Source organism: Nannospalax galili, unplaced genomic scaffold (genome assembly GCF_000622305.1).
Source record: "Nannospalax galili isolate Female #2095 unplaced genomic scaffold, S.galili_v1.0 scaffold593, whole genome shotgun sequence".
Lineage (NCBI taxonomy): Eukaryota > Metazoa > Chordata > Mammalia > Rodentia > Spalacidae > Nannospalax > Nannospalax galili.
Window position 1 is genome coordinate 1,147,565 of NW_008332686.1, and position 8,300 is coordinate 1,155,864.

General features: G+C 35.1%; 1 pseudogene; it reads right to left on the reverse strand.

The window, feature by feature from the left end:
• Positions 1-4,428: 4,428 nt before the first annotated feature.
• On the reverse strand, positions 4,429-6,653 carry LOC103729649 (annotated as a pseudogene).
• Between the last annotated feature and the right edge of the window lie 1,647 nt (positions 6,654-8,300).

The following is an 8,300-nucleotide window of genomic DNA, read 5'->3' on the forward strand; positions in this document are numbered from 1 at the left end:
GAAAAAGACCTGCACAAGATTCAACCATTCAGCATTCCAACATGGTTGAGGGAGAGGCTCATAATGCTCCCACCCAGCTGGGAACTGATGGTAGTTGATGGCAACAGGGAGACAGAGTCAGTTTTCTTCAGGGCTGCAGCCCCTAGCAGGTTCCTATACCCATGTGTACATAGGCAGTCTTAACTACATTCAGTTGTTTATAATAGAAAAAACAAACAAACAAACAAACAAACATGAATAGGACATGAAGCTTTGAGAGAAACTTGGAAAGAAGGGTTTGGAATGGGAAGATGGGTGTGATCAATTTGAACTGGAAGGAATGATGTGCTCAAAATATATCACATATATGTTTTGAGAGTCTCAAAGAATTAAAATATATTTTAAAGTTTTAAAAAATATTTCATTTACTGTAGTTACAGACAATTGTTAGCTACCATGTGGGTTCTGGGATTCGAAACTGGGTCTTCTGCAAGAACAACCAGTGTTCTTAACCACCGAGTCATCTCTCCAGCCCCAAGAGAGAATTTTTTTTTGTCTTTTTTGAGACAGGGTTTCCCTGTCTTCCCAGCTGTCCTGGAACTCACTATGTAGACCAAGCTGGCCTTGAACTCACAGAGATCAGCCTGCCTCTGCCTCCTGAGTGCTGGGATTAAAGGCGTGCACACCCAGGAAGAGAGAATATTTTTAAACTAAGCATATAACAAAAGATTTACATCCACAAGATACAGTGAACTTCAAAAACCAGCACCAAAAACAAAACAAAACTACCTTCACGTAACCATATTATAAAGTGGCTAGGAGTCTAAATACATTTCTTCAAAGAGGACATTTAGTGGAAAACAGGAATATGAACTCAAAATTAAAAATCAGCAGAAAAACACAAATCAGATCACAGTGGGCTATCAACTAGAATTTCAATTAGAAATGCTGTTAAGGAAAAGGAAAAGATAGCAAGGGTGTGAAGAAAAGTTTACCCCTGTACAATGTTAGTTAGAATGTAAATTAGCATTATTATGGAAGAAAAAAAGAGGTTTTCTAAATACCAGTAAAAAAGCCAAACAAAACAAAAGCAAAAATAAGTCTCAGTTTCCTTGTATGCTTCCTTAATCCCAACTCTTGGAAAGATGATTTCTGATTGAAGAGTTTGGGCTACATAATAAGATTCCCATCTTAAAACAAGCAAAACAACACAAAACACAAGCTAAAATTAAGGACAAATCCAAACGCCTATCACAGAGGACATTGTCCAAATGAAATGAAGTCAGTGTATCAGTCATCCACACTCCATGCTCACTGCTAAGAAAGCATCCCAATGTTTATCAATAGATACACAATAAACATAATGACAACCTATTAGACAGATACCACGAATATATTTCATTCATAAAAATGATGAAAATCCTCCTGTGAGCTGGACCTGTGGTCCCCTTCCATGAACCCAAAACTTTGGTGCCTAGCCATGATAAATGGTCCCACATTTCTCTAGTAGTGGACTGATGGTGGAGCAGATTGGAGGATGGAGAATTTCCCATTTGGGGAAGAATTTCAAGTTTGACGGAGTTGCTGCATTCCCACAACCCCCTCTCCAAGGTCCCAGGTTTTACATGGTAGGGGCTTTGCCTCTGTGCTGGGCTTTTCCTGGGGCAGAGGCAGTTTCTGTCATTTGCAGATTCTACTCTTGGGAGGACTGATTCTCTGGAATTGACTTCCCATCACTCTTGATGGCCAGCTGTGACCTTGACTCCATATACAGTCCTGGGCATCCAGGCCTTGATGTTGGACCTCTCTCATTCCTAGTCACCAAGACGTTTTCCTTTATTTTTCTATTACTTTTCTACAACTATGGTGTACCTTTACCTGTGCCTTACAGAAAACGTAAAGCACCTAATTGAGCTTCTAGAATTAAAAGGATCTGTATAACTGGATAGGACTTGACATCAAAAGCAGAATGCATGAGGTCCATCTGGGGAGATGGGGACAAGGATAGGGGGAGGGGTTGTAAATTTGATTAAGACGTCCTGGGGAGATGGGGACAAGGATAGGGGGAGGGGTTGTAAATTTGATTAAGACCTGTTGTTTGAAATGTACAAAAATCAATAAAAAACCACAGTCTAGGGAGTTATAAATGTTTTAAAGTACTTTAAACAACTAAAGTGATATAATTCTCAGACTGAAAATACGTGTGTTTTATAATGTGAATTTGAAATTCTATATGCCTGCTATAGTTTTTGAGTCTTATTTGTTGATAAAACTCTACTACTAAGCTTCTACAATATTATGAAATTTCTCAAAGTTGCTGTAATGGGAAATTAGCATTCATTCCCTTTCTAAATTTTCCAGCGTATACATAGTTTTTCAATGTAATTATGTTATTCTTTAAAAAGTAATCCTAATAAAAATTTTAAGTACAAAGAACTAATAATGAAATCATGTCATTTATTACAGCATAGAGTGAGATAGAGAGCATCTTTTAAGTTTAAGAAGACACACAAAAAAGAAGATCCTGCACTAGCTCATTGAAATGTTAAATAAAACAGAATTGGTCACCTAGAAGGTAAGAATAAATTGTAATTCTGAGTGTAAAGATCAAAGCTGCACTCATGAACATTTTGTTTTAATCATGTAAAACAAAAAAATATGAACATTGTTTCAAAAATATAGATAAGCAATCACAGATTGATTATTAAATGAATAAAAATCCTAGGTTTAAATTAATATACATGGGAGTCTGGAGAGACGGCTCAGCCTTTAAGAGCACTGGCTGCTCTTGCAGAGGACCCAGATTTGATTCCCAGCACCCACATGGCAACTAACAACTATCTGTAACTCCAGCTTCAGGGGAATTCAATGTCCTCTTCTGACCTCTGCAGCATTGCATGATGTGGATGCATTTACATACATGCAAGGAATGTATTCATACATATAAAAAATATTAAGGTACATGCTTTCAAAGTAACTGGTATGGTGTGAAAGATAAGTTGTGAATGTCCAGAGAAACAAAATCAATTCAACAGAAAATGTATTCCCTCAGACATTCAATTCCTAAAAGAGTTTCTTATTATGTTATCTTTGCAAATGACCTGATGAATCATTTTTATCTAAAATTTATATCAAGTAAACATTTTAATAATTACTATAAGTGCAAAATAACTTCACCAAATAATAGCTAATTGAGCTATATTTGGTAAAGTTGTGCACCAGGTTCTAGCCTTTCCCTTTTTCAAAATATATAGACATATATTTATTCCACCACATTCATAGTTATTTTAAAACTTCATAGAACCACACTGAGGACTGAGAGTAAAATGTTGTTAATTAAATTTCAACTAAGTGGTATATAAACATAAAAGCTCATATTTCTCTCACCGTGGTAAATAGGACATGCTGCCTATTTTTCATTTTATAAGGTATTTCCTGTAATTAACTCATTTACAACATTTATGATAACTTCAAATTTCTCTTATAAGATGAATAAAACTTCTGTTGAGAAAGACACAGCCTTATCCTCAAGATCAGAAAACAGATTCTTAAAGGGCTGATATATTTCTACTTTAATAAATATAACATTCTTGTGAAATACAGGCTAGAAAAGTATATATTAATGTATAAACTATCGGTTATATGACTCTGGAGGCAGTCATAAATAATCTCACTCCTTTAAAGTATATTTAGGACATGGAAATCATCTCACTTCATTATCTATTCATCTCTACTAATATGTCTTTATTTCACTACAGATGCACACAAACACAGACACATGCAAACACTTATGAAATTCATGACAAATTTATGCAATAAATATTCATTAGATTTTTGGATTCAGTATTACATTTACCTCATAGTTTCATTAAAGTTTTTTCCACCTAAATAAAATGTTCCTTCCTGGAAATGGATCACTAAAAACTCAGTTCTCTTATTGTGAAGTACAAATGATTCTTTATTCCTGAAAAGAATTCTAAAGTGTCATTTTTCTTATTGTTGTTAGGGCGTTTATGGTGCTCCTATACAATTGTTTCTAGGAACTTTGTTGGCCATAATACCAATAATATTCTTGAAAACAAGAATTAGATCTTATCTTAACTGATTTTTTTCAAGTTCAAATGAATGGATTTGAGAAATTCACTGACTTCAGGTATTTTCTGAAGAACAGTGGAATTAATATTAAATGAAACATAATCTATACTACAAATAACTATTGTATTCTAGTCTTTCAATCACATTCTTTAAGACTCAATATTGTCTGTTTGTAACATGAAACATTGCAGATCATAGAGATTTGTGATTTTTTATCTGCAGTTAAAAGAGTCAATGTCAGTATTTTATAAAGTTCATGTCTATTCAGTGAAAAAATTAACTATTAATTGTGATAGTATCATTCCAAATCAAAATTTCTGCACATGCTTGATTTACTTAAAAGAGCCAAAATCACTAAGAATTTAGTGCAAAACGAGATAAAAATTTCATGTTCATTATCTTCCTGACTGTGTCTTTGACATCCTTATTTCTTAGACTACAGATGATGGGATTTAGCATGGGAATCACCACTGTGTAAAACACAGAGGCCACTTTGACAGTGTGTCTGGAGTTCTTGGATTTGGGCACACAGTAGAGGAAGTGAATGGTGCCATGGAAGATGGCGATGGCGGTCAGGTGGGCAGCAAAGGTGGAGAAGGTTTTGCAGCGTCCACTGGCTGAATCCATCTTCAGAATGGTAACAACAACGAACAGGAAAGGCAAGAGAATGAGGAGGAGTGTGCTGACCGCATTCATAGTGGAAAGAATGAAAAGAAGGATTTGACACGAGTATCAGAGCAAGAGAGGGAGATGAGTGAGGAAAACTCACAGAAGAAGTGGGCCATTGTGTTGAATCCTTTAAAAGATAACTGTAGGGAGGTTCAGGTCAGTGTCAGGGAGCAAGCGGAGCCCCATGCATATGATCCCACCACTAGCACAGCAGAGAGCTTCAGGGACATGGCAACTGTATAAAGAAGGGGGTTGCAGATGGCCACAAAACGATCATAAAACGTCGCTGTTAATAAAAAGGATTCAGTAACCGCAAAGGTGCAGACGAAAAAATACTGTACTATACATTCTGAAAATGAAATCGCTCTGTCTTTTGCACGTAGGTTCACCAGCATCTTGGGAGCAATGACGCAAGAGTAGCAGAAATCCACAGAGAGCTGGCTGAGGAAGAAGTGCATGGGGGTGTGCAGTTTGGGGTTAATTCTGATTATGAGGATCATCCCAACATTCCCTGCCACTGTGATACTGTAGATGGTGAGAAATAGCAGGAAGAGCAGAACTTGCAGTTCAGGGCAATCTGAGAAGCCCAAGAGGGTAAATTCGACCCTGGTGTATGTTTCTGCATGACAGCAGCATAGTTTCTATTGTCATATTACAAAATATGAATGTTTGTCCTGGAAAGACAAGTGAAGGGGTTGGAGGCATGGGACTCTGTATTCTCCTCTTACAGAGTCTGAACAAGTGAGAAATATCTTAACATCTGAGTGTTTGCTGACTCACAGGAAATACCTGGTTAGAGTTTTAAAATATTATAACCTTTTAAAATTTCTATGAGAAAAATATAACTGTCAATTTACATTTTAAAGTTTCACATACACCTTTAGTAGTTACAAATTTAGTAAAATTATAATATTCATTTAAATGAAATAAACACATATGACCTCAGCTCTCATTTTGCCACGTATTTTCACACATAATACCTGATCATGAAAACAGTTATGACAGAACTATAAGTATTTAATTTAATTAATTTCTAAAATAATTAATGTTTGTATTATATATTTTCTTAGCAATATCAGATATCAGAAATAATAAAAATAGATGTTTTGTGTATACTCGTTTTCCCTGTGAACTTCATGCTCTCTAGAGCAGTCAACTTGATCTCAAAAATAAATCTTACTTTTTTCAGAGAGCTTGGTTTTCAACTCAGTGATTTCTAATTATAATTCATCCTGCATTACGGAAAGGTGTAACCAAAAGTAGAAGGGATTGTGCAGTGATTTCAGTTTTCTTTACTGTAGAAGTAATAAACAGAAGATAGAGAAATCTTGAGTGTTCCAGTTACAAAAGACATAAAACAATCTATACATCTATGTGTAGGGTCCAGATTCACAAACTTCTAGTCATGTACCCATTTATCAACCACATGGTTTTATTCTGTATCTAGAACCAGATGCTAACATATATTGCCTATTGTTATCATATATATGATATATTTATATATATATAAAGTGTTTCTCTATCTCTCTCTCTCTCTCTCTCTCTGTGTGTGTGTGTGTGTGTGTGTGTGTGAAAAGGTCTTGCAAAGTAGCCCTGTCTGTCCTAATAAATCACTTTAGTTCAGGCCAACCTTGAAAGCATGCCAATATACCTAACTCAGCTTCTGAGTTGCTGGGATTTTAAGTATGCATGATCATGCTGTTACATGTCTTCAATTAGTGATAAACCTGGATAATTTATAAGAAATAATCCAATAGAAGTGTAAAATCACAGAGATATACTAGAATACATTGTTAAATAAAATGCATCAATTTATATTTAGGGAAATACTTACTCTCAGGAATAACTTGAGTAATGTTTGATGTAGAAAAGCTTCTCATATTCCTCAGCAGCATGCTGTCTTCCAACATGTTTCATGACTGAAATGAATATCACTCCCTTTTTCATTTTTGACACAAACCTGCTAATTAAGTTACAATCTCTGCAGGGGTAATAAATTCAATGTACAGTTACAGCCTTGGAGACAAAAACCCCAGGGACCATCATTCTGTGTCTGTGTCAAAGGAAACAATTAAACTAATCAGCATTTCTGTGTTCATTACATATGTATATGTTTGAACGGACATATAGGAATAATAGACATTTAGAAGATGTTTGTGACATCTCAACAATCACAAACAATATATTGTAATGATAGTGAAGCAACAATATTCAAGTGAGTGAGTACAGACAGCTCTTCCACACATTGAGTTTACTTATCTATTTTTGGACCTATATCGTGTACTTAGAATGCTGTTGTATAGTTTTTCTGCTTCTTGTTTATTTACTTATTATGTATTAATCTATCTACTAATTCATTTATTGTTGAAATAAGCAAGACCCAGGCTGGCCTTGAAATCACAATGGTCTTCTGTCAATATCTTGTACTGGGATTCCTGGCACATACCCAAATACCCAGGTTTATTTCCAGGTTTTTGAGAAAATCTCATACAGTTATGAAAGGTTTCTTTCTAAGGTAAATAATGCTATAGACTAAACAAACTTAATAGATATTTACAGAACTTTCCATCTTATGGCTGACAACTTTACTCATTATTCTCTTCTGCATATGGAACATTCTCCATGAGAGGTCTTATGTCAAAGAAACAAAAAGAAAGAACAAAAGTTAAAACAATAAAACAACACACAGGAACCAGCCACACATACACATCTATTATATACCGTGTTCAAATGTGATTTATCCCAGTATACAGGTGTGGCTCAGTGTATAGACAGCAATAAACATACTATAGCATACATAACACAAGAAGAACAAAGACAATAAGAAACATGAGACCGAGGGTAAAGCACACATGTACACATGTGCACTGAGAGAGGGAGAGAGAGAGAGAGAGAGAGAGAGAGAGAGAGAACTAAAACATTTTCAATCATTCTATCTTCAAAAATGGATGAATCAATATAAAGTCTGCACTGTAGGTAGATTACTGGAAGATCCCTTTTCTTTAATGTATGTTATATTCATCTAACTTTTGGTTAGTATGAAAAAATATTTAAGAAAATCCAACTAAGGAAGAATTTGGTTTTGTCTGACACGTTCAGAATTTTGAGCCAGCCATGGAAGAAAGCCAGTCTTGGAGGATCCTAGTTCACCTCATGATGGCCAGGAACCATAGACAGAAGGCTCTCTGCTCTTACAGAGTTTTGATTTTCCCCTTTGAGTTCATACGAGCACTTGGTTGGTCTAAAGAATGAGCAAGTCTTTCTCCCTTACCTACTAATCTTTAGAAGAGACACTCTCACATATACATCCAAATCTCTTTGGATTTTCTGGATGCAATCCATAGTAATGAATAACTGTCATAGATATGAATGACATTTTTGGGGACAAAGAAGATAACTCTTTTTAGAAGAACAATATTTAAGGTAAAGAAGTGATATTAAAAAATTTAGATACTCTGTGTATTAACTACTCCTATTTAGAAAATATTTAAAGAATTTCATTGTAACTCTCATTTATGAAAGTATTATTTTTAATGAATCTTTGTGATTTTCATACA